Source organism: Plecotus auritus (genome assembly GCF_963455305.1).
Source record: "Plecotus auritus genome assembly, chromosome: X".
NCBI lineage: Eukaryota > Metazoa > Chordata > Mammalia > Chiroptera > Vespertilionidae > Plecotus > Plecotus auritus.
The window spans coordinates 116,799,749-116,816,512 of NC_137784.1; positions in this window are offsets into that span (position 1 = coordinate 116,799,749).

The window sequence follows — 16,764 nt, forward strand, 5'->3', positions numbered from 1 at the left end:
CCAGTTTTATTAAAATTTTTGCTAAGTAGACTGATGATACTGTAATTTTTAAGTAAAGGAAAAACTACTCATCTCCCTCTGATTTTTTATGTTAATTTATTTTGAGAGTATGAATACAGGCCAGTCAAGAAAGATTGTGATTCTTTGAGTCTTAGCTCCCTAAAACTTGACACTTTTGAATCCCCCATAACAATGTTCGTAGAATTTTTTGTTTTTAAGAAAAAGAACTAAAAACAAAACAAAACAAAAAAAAAACACAAAAACTGTTCTTTCAGACAGACAGTGTAGTATTGTAAAAGGATTATTTTTAAAGGTCCTTAAAAAAGTAAACTACAAATTTGTGTATGGGTCAGCTGCACCATGAAAATAATATCTCCTAGGTTTATTCTAAGAATAAACAAGAAAATGTCCATAAAGAGCCTGGTACAGAGTCAAATGTTAATTCCCTTCTTTTTTTCTTTCAGGTAGCTTTTGTTTTGTTGCTTTGGGGAAGTTTCTTAATTTTTATGTCATGGAACATTTTACTAAAAACATATAGTGATTTATACTGGGGTGCAAATTAATGCAGTTTTCAGAAAATGTATAGAGACTTAAGGACATATAAGAAATACAGCATTTCATAAGCATAATCACTAGATATGAGTATTTTAACAAAATTAAAATGTTATTAAATGCATGTTCATTATCTTCCATTGAATACACGTATTAGTAGATAAAAATAAGTTGTGTACTTAAAAATCTGTAAACAGTACTTTAATAGTTTACTTTTAATTGGATAAAACTTTTACTTTAGTCAACAGACTTATTCTTACTATATTTAAATTAGATGACAATTTTACAACATGAAAATTGGCATCTGCATTTAACAAAAAGATTAAGTTTTATGATATCTTAAATTATTCAATTTCCCACTACTAAATTTATGTTAGCATTAAGCAGGTGAGACCATAGAGTAATGAAACTGACTTTCTTGTGAGGCTTGGAAGCTAGTTCTTGAAAGCCATTCCCAAATAGAAGTCCCTGAAATGTTTTGACCAATGTCAGCATCTTTAGAATAAATTTATGGACTCCCTATGTGATTGCCTCACTTAAGATAAAAACCAGAACAAACAACAGCTAACAGTCTTATTACTTTATAACCATACTTTTGTTTTTATTATGTTTTAAAAGGATACCCTGATTATTTTCTCTATATATAAAAGCCTAAGCGACCTTTTGACCATTAGACTGTTTGACTGGTAGCTATGATGCACACTGACCACCAGGGGGCAGATGCTCAATGCACAAGCATGGAAACAGAACAGACTGATGAATCTCAGAGGGAAGAGGGTAGGGGGGGAGGGTGGGAAGAGATTAACCAAAGATCTTATACGCATACTAGAGGCCCATGTACTTGCAAAGTCCCTCGGCCTGGCCTGCGGGGATGGGGCCAAATCCGTGCACCAGGCCTCCGACATCCCCTGAGGGGTCCTGGTTTGCGAGAGGGCGCAGGCATGGGGCTTCTAGTATGTTAATAAAATTGAGGCTTCACTGAAAGTATAGAAATGATGTATTACAGCATTATGAAATGTATTTTTTTTCAGTTATAGGCATATTTATGTAGTAAAACAAAACAAAAACAGCAACACACTAAGTGGAGAGCATTTCTTTCCTTCCCACTGACTTTTGGGACCTGGAGTTTCCCAGAGTCTATATTGCTGAACGATAATGACTTTTGTACAGAGGAGACTTTTTTTTCATTATTCCTTTCTTCACTGGTTTATCACCTTTATCTTTCTGATCCTACCCTATTAAATGTGGGAGCCAGCTGTATTAAACTTAAATTTTTATTATTGATTGTTTGTTACCTACTAAAGTAAACTTGGTTAAGCAAGGTTATATTAAATGACCAATTTTAAAATTGATGTCTAGTGCAGTGCTGTAGTGCCTCCCATGGCCATATTCTCATTCTATAGTCCAAAGGATCAAGTCAGTAAGCACAGTTTTCCCATAGAACAGGTAGGGGGATTTGGGGTGGGGACAGAAGAGATTTGTAGATTCTCAGAGAAGTCTTCCTGCTCCTGTTGCTTTTTATTTAACTTTCTGTAAGGGAAAAATACTTTTTTTTTTTTTTTTAATCAGGTAATCAGGAACTTCCTTCTGTAAATGGCCCAGAGTCAATAATAGGAGGCTATTTGTGGTACAGATAAATAAATGCATTTTAACATTTTGATGTAAATCTAGTGCATAAAAGTCATTTACAAATAATTCATTAATTTTACCCAGTCGGAACGTACACAGAAAAACTACACTCATATTTTTGCATCAAATCATCAATAAAATTTGTAATTGATTGGCCAGCTGATAACATTTCTTTGAAGACTTCAGTATTCTTTACAAAAAATATTTAGCCAGGGTATCCACTGAGATGTGACATCTTATTGGTTGTGATAAGCCCAAACAGAAGGTGTTTCATTAACTTCTGACCAATGACATATTAAATGAAGATGTTCAGTTGTGCAACATCAGTAATTTCAATTGAGTCATCAATCACCAGTATCTAGCAGCCATCATGTTTCACTTTGCTAACAAGCTGATATCCCACATCTGATGCCAACAACCCTGTTCTTTCAAACAAATGACATGTTTGATAAAGAAATCTTTTCAGAATCATTATGCACTTCAGCATTTGTCTTTTCTTCCAGCACAACATCTGTGCATCTGCTCCATCACATGTCTATTCCTTGATCATTTCTGAACCTTCCATGGTTTTTGAAACTGATTTGTGGGTATATCAAGGATATGAAATGGAGCTTCATCTATTGAATGTTATGTTATTGAACACTGAAACTCAATGTTTATGTCCAAGGCACTAGATTTAATCTTGTGAATGAGACTGCCAGGAAGTGTTCTCACAAAACTTTCTGGTAAGACTTTATTTTGAAAGAAATTGAATGGGGGAGGAAAAAGAAGCTCTAATTAAGGAAAACCTTAAGGACATCTTTTTTGGGGGGTTGTTGTCTTTGCTATGGGTACTTGAACTCACACCACCTTTACAGTGCTGAAAAGTTTCAGAGCTTTAAGGCATCTCTCTGAACTGTTGAAATAAAAATTCACTAGTCCAACTGGTTTAAAATGCTCCAGTGGGGTCCCTCAGCCTGGCAATTCATACTTTAGTGAGCCCTGTTTAACTGGATAATTTGCTTATAAACATAAAACTGAGGAAGTCCTAATCTCTAGTTTGCATATGTCTGGATTGCTTGCATCTGGTTCCAGTAGATTTCCTGTAATTGCACATTGACTAATTGCATAATACAGCTATTTGAACACTGAATTTAAGTACCAATGCTTCTATTAACACTGTAATCACTTTGGATAAGTGAGTGAATATTTGGAATATAGTACTTGAAAATCAGAACACAGTGAAATAAGCACTTCCTTATTTTAAAAAACAAAAATCTAGAAAAAAAACTTTGAATTTATAATTAACCAGTATGGTTTTCTATTGGGCAAATATTAAATCAGAAAATCAATTGGTAGTTGATAAATGCAAAAACTTGATACACAATAAATATTTTATTAATTCTTCTACACTTGCTTCTTTTAAGTGTTTTAAATTGAACATCTATATAACATAAATATGTTAATTAAGATTAAATTATTTTGAAAGGGTAATTATGCATTTGTTTTCAATTTGCAGTCATTTCTTAAAATGTGTGGCCTCAGGCATTTTTTGTTGGGGTGGGGAAAGATTACTTCTGTAAATTGAAATGTATTTGATGCATATGTGGTGTTTAATAAAAGAATCATGGCTATGTGTACACACATATATATTCATTTGGATTAAAAGTATGTGTTCACAGTAGTTTGGTGTTCAAAACTGAAATTCCTGGTAGAATCAGAAGAGATCAGTGTATAAAATAGATGATATAACTCATTTCTTCAGTGCTATAAAAACATTACAATTGCTGTGCTAACTGTAAACTGAGTGGCTTGAATATTTATGTTTGATTTTTAAATGTATTGTCTAGAATGAAAGAAGTGGGGAACCTCACTGATCCTCAGGTTGAGCATTAACCTCAAGCATATGTTGTGTGTCTCAATCTTTTCCCCTTCTTCTTCTTCTTCTTCTTCTTCTTCTTCTTCTTCTTCTTCTTCTTCTTCTTTTTTTTTTTTTTGTTAATCCTCACCCAAGATACTTTTCCCATTGATTTTTTGAGAGAGTGGAAGAGATGGGGAGAGACAGAGAGAGAAACATTGATGTGAGAGAGACATATCAATTAGTTGCCTCCCACACAGGCCAACCAGGGGAATGAGCCTACAACTGAGGTATGTGACCTTGACTGGAATCAAACCCTAGACCCATCAGTCAGAGGGACCATGCTTTATCTAATGATTCAAACTGGCTAGGGCTTCCCCCACCTTAAATGGTTAAATTCAAGACACAATCTGAGGATCACTTCAGGAACTTTTCTACTTTAAGCATTCTAAAGTGCAGAGAGTGGCTGTATCTAACTGAAACCAAAATTTCAGTTTTTTAAAAATATATTCAATATTAATTGTGAAGTTATTGTGTTTATTTAAATTGGTTGATTCATTAAATCAACTGGATGTTCTAGAGTTGTGCAGGGACAACTGTGTTTATACAAACAAAATGACATGGAAAGTCAGGAAATTATATATAGATAGCTGAGTGTTAAAGAAACTGACTTTTGTTCCTACCATGTCCCTGGCTTGGCACAGTGTCCACCAATAAATGAGCATTGGATAACTAAAAGTTTGTTTACATGATTTAATCAACATTTTATTTTTTTTTGTTTATTTACATATTTCCACAGAATCATAGGATAAAGAGGCTACCTGGTGTGTGGCTTGTGAGTCACTGGTATTAGCATTTCTCAGACCCAACTCAGATAAACGTAATCAAACTTATCAATGTCAGAATCTGGGGTTATGCCTTTGAAACAAGTGTTCTAGGTGAATCTGATATATATGGAAGTTTTAGAATTTCAGAGAATTTCAAAACTGTTTTACAGAGATTGTCAAAGCTCTCTATTACCAATTTATCTACTTGTTCCCCGGTGGTTTTTAAGAGTCAGTATATCAAAATGGCCTGCTTAATTAATAAACTTCAAAATGACTTTTGTCTGAGGCAATATTTTCCCAGTGTGGACAATTGTCTCAATTCTCTCTTTTTCATTTTGCCAACATAGAACTGCCAACCATTCAGAGATAGAGATGTAGCTCTGAGGACAAATAGGTATCTAAAAGCAGGGGGTAGATTCCGCAGCATGTCTTTGTTTGATTTAATGTTTAATTTAAATGCCAAACTCAAGTCTTTTTGTATTTCTGATCATTTCCTGTACTTTATGCAAAAAATCCTCCTCCAGATTTCTGCAACTTTGTATGTCAATTATCATGATATATTAAAAATGGTAACCATATAAGTACTGTGCTGTCTTAAGAATTCTAGCACTTCCTAAATAGGAAATTAATGCCTTTGCTTTTTCTGTAATGAATAAGAACAATAATTTTTTCCTTTTTATTAAATTTATTGGGGTGACACTGGTTAATAAAATTATACAGGTTTCAATTCCACAACACTTCATCTATACACTGTATTGTGTGTTCATCACCCCAAGTCTCCTTCCATCATCATTTATGCTCCCTATACCCTTCTCCACCTCCCTCCCAATCACCACACTGTTGTCTCTGTCCTTGAGTATTTTCTTTTTGCTCAATCTTTCCCCAACCCAGGCTCCCAACCACCTCCCACAGCTGTCAGCCTGCTCTACATCTATGAGTCCAAAGAACAATAATTCTTTCACCTTCCCTATACTTCTATTAGACAGACATTACAACAGTTTTAGTTGGAAGGAAACACTAACTATAAGTTAACTTTTATCATTATGGATGCTAAAGGATTTTTTTTTCATTATAGAAAAGAAAATACCTGTTTGAATAAAGCAAGTAGAGGCATTTAGCTTATCTACATTTTTAAAAAAATATATATTTTTATTGATGTTTTACAGAGAGGAAGGGAGAGGGATAGAGAGTTAAAAACATCGATGAGAGAGAAACATCGATCAGCTTGCCTCCTGCACACCCCCTACTGGGGGTGTGCCCGCAACCAAGGTACATGCCCTTGACCTGAATAAAACCTGGGACCCTTCAGTCTGTAGGCGGAAGCTCTATCCACTGAGCCAAACCGGTTAGGGTTTATCTACATTTTTTTAAGCCACAGAGTGCTCTCCACTGAGTCTTTTTAATACAGGCAGTTCCAACAAATAATAAGTTATGTTCCAAAATTTGCTTTTGAAGTTTTGAGTTATTTTAAACTCACAATTTATTTCTACCTACAATCACTGATAGAGTCCCTGCACTACCTCACAGATTCTTAAAAAAATTTCTTCAACTTGAACATTAACTCACAATGGAACCGTAATAGTTAATGCTTGGTGACTCAACTACAGATGTCAAAGGCACCCTTTTGCTCTCCTTCCCAAGCTGCCTAGATGAAATGGGGGCAGTAATGGTGGAGGTAGGAAAAGAGGAGAGCATTATTTTCTTTTGTATCATTCCCTTGTGGTTTGGGTAGGGCTGAGGAAAGTTCTAGAACTGGAGTGTGCATTGAACTGGGTTTCTGATGTAGGATCCAGCCTTTAACTGCAGATAAGGAATGGACAATGGGAACAAATTGGAATTTGCAAAGCAGGCGCTTTGTAAGGCAGCATCTTCCCTTTTTTTAGAACCACCCCTTCACAGCTACCCTCCCACCCCCAACCCCTGCTCTTTTTCCTATTCTGCTTTGCAAAGCTCTCCTTTATCTCGGTTAAAAGGTTTGGTTTCCAGTCAGAGGAAAAGTAAACTAACTAACTGAATCTACCCAAATGAGAGAAAAAATGAAAGAATGAAGGAAAATGACTTTAGCAGTAATAGATTATTTTTCACCTCAAAAAAGCACTGTACCCTTGATTTAACTTTAATATTTTTGTTTTATCAGTAAACAATTATTTCTCATTCCAAAAACAAAATCACATTTTCAACTTTGTGTGTGTCTTTTTTTGTCTCATGTGCTCTCAAAACATGCACATATCCTCAAAACAGTACATTAATTCATATCAAGCCTCTTATATCTTGAGGACAAACTACAATAATGTTTATATAAATAGTGTTTGCAGAAAAGGATTGTATAAAATCAGAAAAAAGCCATATTTTTGTCTGTGGCTTCTGAATTGTTTTTAGCTTTTTTCCCCCTAAGTTACAATTTCCTGCGAACTTTTTGAGTGCACTATTTACTTAAATGTCAAGTTTGCTAAATTCAACTTATCTTAAAAAATAAAGTAGCTCAACCTGTAAAATTTTGGTTGGGTGGTTCCTAATTTTATGCTAATTTGTAATCCAATTCCTTACATTTTTAGTAATGATTTTTTTTTATTTTCAATGTCAAATTTTCTGCTAAAGGTGTAGAACAATTTTTAGTGAGACAAATAATGAAATAGATGTAATTAATTTAAAATAAGTTGCAATAAATGTTTGTCATTTAACTCCAACCTGATATTAAAAAGAACCCAAGTATGATAAACCAGGATAATTCTAGCTTTGGAACTCATCTCTAAATTCCTACATATTAAGAAATGTAATTGAAAAGGCGTCCTTACAGCACTCTTATGAAATGTCCTTATTCTTTCTTATCCCTTGGATTCTGGAGAGGATTAGGGAGGTAGCTGATTGCTAATGTTGTATACTCAGTAAAGGGCTCCCTTCTTGGTGGTGCTGCCTCCAAGTAGTTTTCATTGGCAGTTTGTGAACTTCCCTGGATTTTTAAAGACTCTCCTTATTGTACCATAAAATGCAATTTCCTTTGTCTTTTCAGTTCCATTTCTAGTTTTTTGAATAGGGCTTAAAAGTAAGATAACAGGCCTGATACTTACCATCATAAAAAGTTGTAATGGCAGGTCTCACTAATTAAACTGTAACAATGGGAAGATTAGCCTTTCAGTTAGCTTTGTGTTGAATATATACAGTATTGTCAAAAGCCTTAACTCAGAACACATTAGAGCACATCTTTAAAATATAAACACTCTCATATGGATTTTATTATAATATGCACACCAAATAGTGGCACAGGACAGTAAAGCTTTCAGAATGCAGTAAATAAGAGAACTTCCCATTTTGGTGTAAACCTTTTTGGTACTAACCATTCTACTACTAAAATGAGAAAGACCATTGGGAGAGTTGGAGGGGCACACTGTGGAGCAAGGCTGTGTGCTAATTTTGTAAGATGAGGTTTCTTCTGGATTCCTTGGTATCAGAGAGGTTGAGCATATGTTCTTTTTACTGTGTGTTTCCTTCCCTCAATGAATGAGCACATCTTCAACCCTGTATTAATAAAGTAATCCTTTCTTGTGGCTTCAGTACCACCACAATGTGCCTAATGTATTATTGCAACATCAGTAATCCCAAATATTTGAAGCTAAGGAAAGATATTTGATGCATAAAACATGGTGCACAGTGGGTCACCATCATTGTGGGTAATAGGATAATATTTGTCTGAGTAGCATCTAACCATGTACTTTTCTGGAGATATAAAAATAAAATAATCAAAAGAGATACAGAAAAATCCTATTGAAGAAGGTCTGATAGGAAAGGTCAGAAAGTAAGTAGGAGAAAAAAAATAATGTTTACATCAGGCTTTGAAAAAAGTTTAATTTAGTTTTTTTTTAATCTTTATTGTTGACCTCTTCTGGACACCCCCCCCCACCCCACCCCCGCCCTAGTCCCTGCCTTAGGCCTTCATCACCCTATTGTCAGTGTTCATGTGTTATGCATATTCTCTTTAAATATTTTTAAAATTAGTAATTAGGTCCTCATTAACAAAAAACATACATGTAATTTTAAGCTTCTAGAGTTGATACAAATTCCTGACTTTAATACAAGTTAATATTGCTTGTTTTCTATAACATACTGTTTTAAATAGAGGCTCCTGATTTACACTTTTGTGCCGCGCCAGCACAGCCAAGGGTTCGGCGAGCCTGAGGGAGGGCCGGTGAAGGATGAAGAAAAAGACAGACAAAGAGAATAAGCTGGGTCCAGGGGGATCTTCTGTGCCTTGCTGAGGCCACAGAACAGATCCAGACTGCAAAGCTGATGCTTTATTTATAGTCAGGGGCAAACAAGGTAATTTACAATGTTCTTGTAAGTTTCACTTGTTTTGGCAGCACTTGCTGCCCCTCCCACAGCCCATTAGCTACCCAGGAAAGATCTAGGGAGCAGTCATAAGATCAAGCTTAATTATGCTTAGAGGACTGTGCCCTCCAAGCTGGGACTTGTTTGCGACTTTGCCAGCAGGTCAGTCCGAGGCTTAACCCTATAACTGCTCCCTACATCTCGCCCTTCTTTTAATTTTAAGCTACTAATAATGGAAGTAGAACTTAAACATCAAGAACAAAGTTCTGACTATCAAAACATTAACAAAACAATGCTAATGAAAAACCCAGACATGGCTATTAATAAAACAATGCCAATGCAACACAACAATAATAGAGAAATCAAACTACAGTAACATTTTTCTACTAAATGAAAGTTTCTTTTGCTGATTTACTCAAGAGTCCTCGGACTTGGCTGCACAAGAGTTTGCAGAAGACTGGCAGCTAACCAATGCTAGCATGGCCAGAAACATGGCTGAGGGAGTAGCTTCCACTTCTTGCTTTTCTGCCATCTGCTGGGCCTCAGTTGTTAACTTCTTCAGCTGACCCCATGTTGGCACCTCGGTCTCTTGCATAGCCTTCATCATCTTCTTTTTCTGCTTTGCTGTCATTGGGGCAACACTCAGTCTTTTGAACGATGGGACAAGGAACTTCTCTGGGTTCATTGTGGTGATGTACGTAATGCTCTGGCACCCAAATTGGCTGTGCTGCTCCTTCTGGAAAGATACAAACACAACATCTTCCCCACATCATTACTGGATCTGGTCCAAACCACTGTCCAGTTTGTGCATCCTTCCATCGGTCTAACCCCGCGGATGCTATTGTACAAGAGGCTCGATGACTTTAGGCTGCTGTATGACCCTCTGCATCGCAATTCAAAAAATTTAAAGTATAAAGAACATGACTGAGTTTGTTCTGAGGTGACACACATCTGTCTCCCCCTTTCTGTTTTAGTAATTGCATTTTAAGAGTACGATTTGCTCTTTCCACTATTGCTTGACCTTGAGGGTTGTAAGGGATACCAGTTTTATGACAAATTTGATATTGCTGACAAAAATGTTGAAAAGCAGAACTAGTGTATGTGGTTCCATTGTCTGTCTTTAGCTCTAAGGGAGGACCTAGTACCGCAAAGGCAGCTAGGCAATGATTAATTACATGCTTGGCACTCTCTCCTGTTTGGGGAGTCGCAAAGATAAAGAGCGAGCAAGTATCTACATTAACATGTACCCATCTATGCTTATTTAAATGTTAAATATATTTTAACAGTTAAAATATATTTATTAATTTTTATTTGATAAGGCTTTCCATGCAATTTCAAGTATATTAGATCTGTTAAATTTAAAAAGATTTCCTTTAAGAAAAGAGAATAAATTTCTTGTATTACTCCGGGCCCTTGGAACTTTCCAAGAATCATCTCTGTTAAAGCCTTGAAATTTTAACATGGGAAAAAACCATCAAACAAATATCTATATATGATTTAAATATTATAATACTTTTTATAATTACCTTAAGATATCAATTAGATTCTAAACTAGTTTTTGCAAAGAAAAATTTTGGTTAGGATCACAGAATTAATCCTCTTTTTTAATTAGACCAATAATAAGCAACTTATCTTGCCTAATTATTAGAGAAAACACAACATTTTATTTTCTCAAAAATAAGTTCTTATACTTTAGGCATTTAATTACCACAACTATAATTTCTCCCAATTTAATTTGCACTTTGAACTTTTAAAGCTGGCATGTCAAATATATTTAGCATTTCCTAGATTAATAACACTACATTTCGAAGAAAAATACAAGACATAATCAATTAATAGCTTCAATTCTGTCCTCTAGGTTTTTTATGAGGCAAATTTAAACTTTAATTTTTATTTGCCAGTGGCTCTGGAAAACCAGGTTTGGTTTATTCGAATATAAATTACCTCATTTTTCAAAGATGGTTCCTGGCAGGAAACTAGATTACCTGTCTGCTGGGGGAAGGGCATCTACCCCTTCCTCCATTAACAAAGGGCGTAGCCAGTTACCTGGGCTATTTAGATCTTTATAATTAATACATTTTTTGTCTATATTTCAACAATTTCTTGAGATTCAAATCCAATTCCAATTATTTTAAGGCATTTACTTTGGATAAATTCTATAACAGACAAATTTACTTATTTTCTTGAAGGCCTTAAAAATTAACTTTTTTAACAAGTTTCATTAGCATTTTGAAAACTACTCTTTATTATGGAAATGTGAATCCTGTTGCTGGAATTAGCTTGAATTTCTTTCAAGAAGACTTTTTCGCCGTTTTTCTTAGGAAAAAGAACCAGTTCTGGGTTTCTCATTTTCTACGGCTTTTGCAGAGAGATTCCAGCTGAAGACAATCTAAATGTCTGAAATCAAACCATGCGCGCATTCTGTCTTACAGCTAGGTTCTCTCCCCATGAGCACAGAAATTCCAGATACATTTCTAAATTTTTAAGACTTTTTAATGGCGAGAAAGGAAACTTTAAATTAGCATACTGGGAGAGTGGGCTTCCATATTGGCTCTCCATATGTTTCCCTTCCCCCACATCCTGCTTACTTCGGGGGAAGTTTCAGCAACAGATCTGGCTGAATTTCTTTTCATGCTTAATAGATAAAGACAGATCTTAAATTTTGTCTTTCTTTTTCGCTTTCCAAAGTAATAACTAACACCCAATTTGGCCACTAACACCCAATTTGGCCAAGATTTGCATTTCCCTGCCACATTCCTCCACTCCTCTTCTGGAGTGGGCTCTAGGCAGTCCCAAATCAGGGACCACAGACTGAAAGTAGAGGCAGGCATTTCCTCTGGACCTTCAGCTATATAATGATCATGAAGTTGTTTTTCTACCTTCTCCCATGCCTCTATATTTACCTTTTCTTCCTCAGAAAACCATGGGCAGGTTTTACTCACAAAATCCAAAAACTCGAAAAGCTGTTCATACCTCACAGAACAGCTGCTTGCTTGGAGCATAGCCTTAAGCATGGATATGCATACATTCTTTCCCTGCGATCCTGAATTTCCCATGTTTTACACCTAGCTAGTACTACACCCCTACCTTACTTACTGCGTGCACACGCCTTGGGGCCTCCTTTCACCTGACAATTGCAGTTCCCTCACACTCAGGTCCGCATTGAGTGCCACTTGGGCCAAACTCAGCCCCGTGTTGGGTGCCACTTGAGCCACGTCAGCACAGCCAAGGGTTCAGTGAGCCTGAGGGAGGGCTGGTGAAGGATGAAGAAAAAGACAAACAAAGAGAATAAGGTGGATCTTCTGTGCCTTGCTGAGGCCACAGAACAGATCCAGACTGCAAAGCTGATGCTTTATTTATAGTCAGGGGCAAACAAGGTAATCCTATAATAAAAGAGCAATATGCAAATTAACCATCACTCTGCTACACCCACCAGCCATGCCCACAAGCCAATGAGAAGCGAATATGCAAATAAACCCAACCAAGATGGCTACAGCCACAGAGAGCAGGAGGGAGGCTTGGGTTTCCCTGGCAATGGAGGAAGCCAAGCTTTCCGCCTGCCCTTGCCGGCCTAGGCCTCCACTCAAGGCTACAAAGTTTCAATGATAGAAGATACATAAACCCAAACAGAAATGGCGGCAACCACGGAGCTGGAAAGAACAGGAGGCTAGGGTTGCCTCTGGCGATGGAGGAAGCCAAGCTTTCCACACACCCTGGCTGGCCCAGGCCTCCGCTTAAGGCTACAAAGTTTTAATTATAGAAGATACATAAATCCCCCCCAAAATGGCCGCCCCCACAGAGCAAGCAGAAGGCTTGGCTCCACTCCAGGCTACAAAGTTTCAATTGTAGAAGATAAATAAACCCCAGATACCAGGGCCTCCGCTTGGATCACCAGGGGGCATGGCCAGCCTGCAAACCACCACAGGCCCCTTGCCCAGGCCGCCCCATGCCCCAAGGGAACCCCCACCCTGATCCAGGACACCCTTCAGGGCAAACCAGCTGGCCCCCACCCGTGCACCAGGCCTCTATCTTATCTAATAAAAGAGTAATATGCAGATTGACCATCACTCCAGCATACAAGATGGCTGCCCCCATGTGGTCAAAGATCCTGCCCCCATGTGGACACAAGATGGCCACCACAAGATGGCCAGCAGGGGAGGGGAGTTGGGAGGGACCAGGCCTGCAGGGGAGAGCAGTTGGGGGAGACCAGGCCTGCAGGGGAGAGCAGTTGGGGGGGACCAGGCCTGCAGGGGAGGGCAGTTAGGGGTGACCAGGCTTGCAGGGGAGGGCAGTTAGGGGCAAACAGGCTGGCAGTGGAGCAGTTAGGCATCAATCAGGCTGGCAGGGGAGTGGTTAGGGGGTGATCAGGCTGGCAGGCAGAAGCGGTTAGGGACAATCAGGAAGGCAGGCAGGCGAGCAGTTGGGAGCCAGCAGTCCTGGATTGTGAGAGGGATGTCCAACTGCCTGTTTAAGCCCGTTCCCTGTGGGATCAGGCTTAAACAGGCCGTCAGACATCCCTTGAGGGGTCCCAGATTGGAGAAGGTGCAGGCTGGACTGAGGGACATCCTCCTCCCCCGTGCACGAATTTCGTGCACTGGGCCTCTAGTTTACAATATTCTTGTAAGTTTCACTTGTTTTGGCAGCACTTGCTGCCCCTCCCATAGCCCATTAGTTACCCAGAAAAGATCTAGGGAGCAGTCACAAGATCAAGCTTAATTATGCTTAGAGGACTGTGCCCTCCAAGCTGGGACTTGTTTGCGACTTTGCCAGCAGGTCAGTCCGAGGCTTAACCCTATAACCGCTCCCTACACACTTTGTCATCTTTAATTTCAATGTGTTAGTCTGAAACATTATTCAAGCTGAAGTGTCTGAATCAGGCACAAACACTGAGCATATTTTAATACATTTCTGCCCTGAAGATTTAATATTGTGGCTCTGCTCCAAGGTGGAATAATCACAATTCTAACTTTTAAATCTTTGTGTTCCTTAGAAATATTTATGTCCCCAGTAAGGTGACTGTAGCCAAATTACAAGGCAAGAAAGGAGACAAGAATCACAACAGACAAGAGAAAAGGGGTGTCAAATAAAACTAGGCTTATTTTGTATAATATTGAGAGATTGCCCTTTTCTTTACTTCTTTGGTTATAGAAACATTCCTTCTTAATGTTTTATTTATTTTATTTTATTTATTAAATTGATTGGGGTGACATTGGTCAAAATGAACATATAAGTTTCATGTGTGGGTTTCCATGTTACTATCTGTATATTACACCGTGTGCCCACCACCCAAAGTCAAATCTTCTCCTGTCACCTTTTATAATCATCCCCTCTGTCTTGCACATTTACCTTCTTCCTTCAAGTTCTAATTGCTCTTTCACTTGGACTATTGCCTTTACTTACTAACTGGTCTTCCCCCTTCAGATTCTCACCACTCTCATTTTACACCCTACTGTCAGATTGATCTTCCTAATACCTAACACTGATCCTGTCATTTCTGTGTTCAAGAGCCTTAAATAGCACCCCATTGCTTATCAAACTAAATACAGATTTCACAGCCTAACCTTTTTTTTTTTTTTTTTTCAAATTTTTATTAAGGTATTATATGTGTACATATCTTACCATTGCCCCCCACCCCCACCTCACTCCCATACATGCCCTCACCCCCCAATGTTTTGCATCCGTTGGTTACTCTTATATACATGCATATAAGTCCTTCAGTTGATCTCTTATTTCCCCCACCTCTCCCTAACCTTACCACTGTAATTTGACAGTCTGTTTGATGCTTTACTGCCTCTGTAACTATCTTTTTGTTCATCAGTTTATAATGTTTTTCATTATCCCCAAATGAGTGGGATCATGTGGTATTTTTCTTTCATTGACTGGCTTATTTCACTTAGCATAATGTTCTCTAATTCCATCCAAGTGCCTACAAATGGTAGTAATTCCTTGTTTTTTACGGCAGCATAGTATTCCATTGTGTAGATGTACCATAGTTTTCTGATCCAGTCATCTGCTGATGGGCACCTAGGCTGTTTCCAAATCTTAGCTATTGTAAATTGTGCTGCTATGAACATACGGGTGCATATATCCTTTCTGATTGGTGTTTCTGGTTTCTTAGGATATATTCCTAGGAGTGGGATTACTGGGTCAAATGGGAGTTCCATTTTCAGTTTTTTGAGGAAACTCCATACTGTTCTCCACAGTGGCTGCACCAGTCTGCATTCCCACCAGCAGTGCACGAGGGTTCCTTTTTCTCCGCATCCTCGCCAACACTTGTCGTTTGTTGATTTGTTGATGATAGCCATTCTGACAGGTGTGAGATGGTATCGCATTGTTGTTTTGATTTGCATCTCTCGGATAATTAGTGACTTTGAGCATGTTTTCATGTGTCTCTTGGCCTTCCTTCTGTCTTCTTTCGAAAAGCTTCTATTTAGGTCCGTTGCCCATTTTTTTATTGGATCATTTATCTTCCTTTTATTAAGTTGTATAAGCTGCCTGTAGATGTTGGAAATTAAACCTTTATCAGTGATACCATTTGCAAATATGTTCTCCCATACAGTGGGGTTTCTTGTTGTTTTGTTGATGGTTTCTTTTGCTGTGCAAAAGCTTTTTATTTTGATGTAGTCCCATTTGTTTATTTTCTGTTTGGCTTCCATTGCCCTAGGGGCAGTATCACTGAAAAAGTTCTTTTGGCATATGTCTGAGATTTTGCTGCCTGTGGATTCCTCTAGTATTTTTATGGTTTCCCGTCTTATATTTAAGTCCTGTACCCATTTTGAGTTTATTTTTGTGTATGGTGTAAGTTGGTGATCTAGTTTCATTTTTTTGCATGTATCTGTCCAATTTTCCCAACACCATTTATTAAAGAGACTGTCTTGACTCCATTGTATGTTCATGCCTCCTTTGTCAAATATTAAATGCGCATATTGGTTTGGGTCGATATCTGGATTCTCTATTCTGTTCCATTGATCTATATGTCTGTTCTTGTGCCAGTACCAGGCTGTTTTGATGACAGTGGCTTTGTAATACAGCTTGAAATCTGGTATTGAGATCCCTCCTACTTTATTCTTCTTTCTCAGGATTGCTGTGGCTATTCGGGGTCTTTTTTTATTCCAGATGAATTTTTGGAGAGTTCTTTCTAGGTCTGTGAAATACGCCGTTGGTATTTTAATATGGAGTGCATTGAATCTATAGATTGCTTTGGGTAGTATGGACATTTTAATGATGTTGATTCTACCAATCCATGAACATGGTATGTTCTTCCATCTGTTTACATCTTCCTCTATCTCTTTTTTCAGTGTCCTGTAGTTTTCCGCATATAGGTCTTTTACCTCCTTGGTTAGGTTTATTCCTAAGTATCTTAATTTTTTTGGTGCGATGGAAAATGGGATTGCTTTTTTAGTCTCTCTTTCTGTAAGTTCATTGTTGGTGTATAGAAATGCCATAGATTTCTTGGTGTTAATTTTGTATCCTGCTACATTGCCGAATTCATTTATTAAGTCTGTTAGTTTTTTGATGGAGTCTTTCGGGTTTTTTATGTACAATATCATGTCATCTGCAAATAAGGACAGCTTTACTTCTTCTTTTCCAATTTGG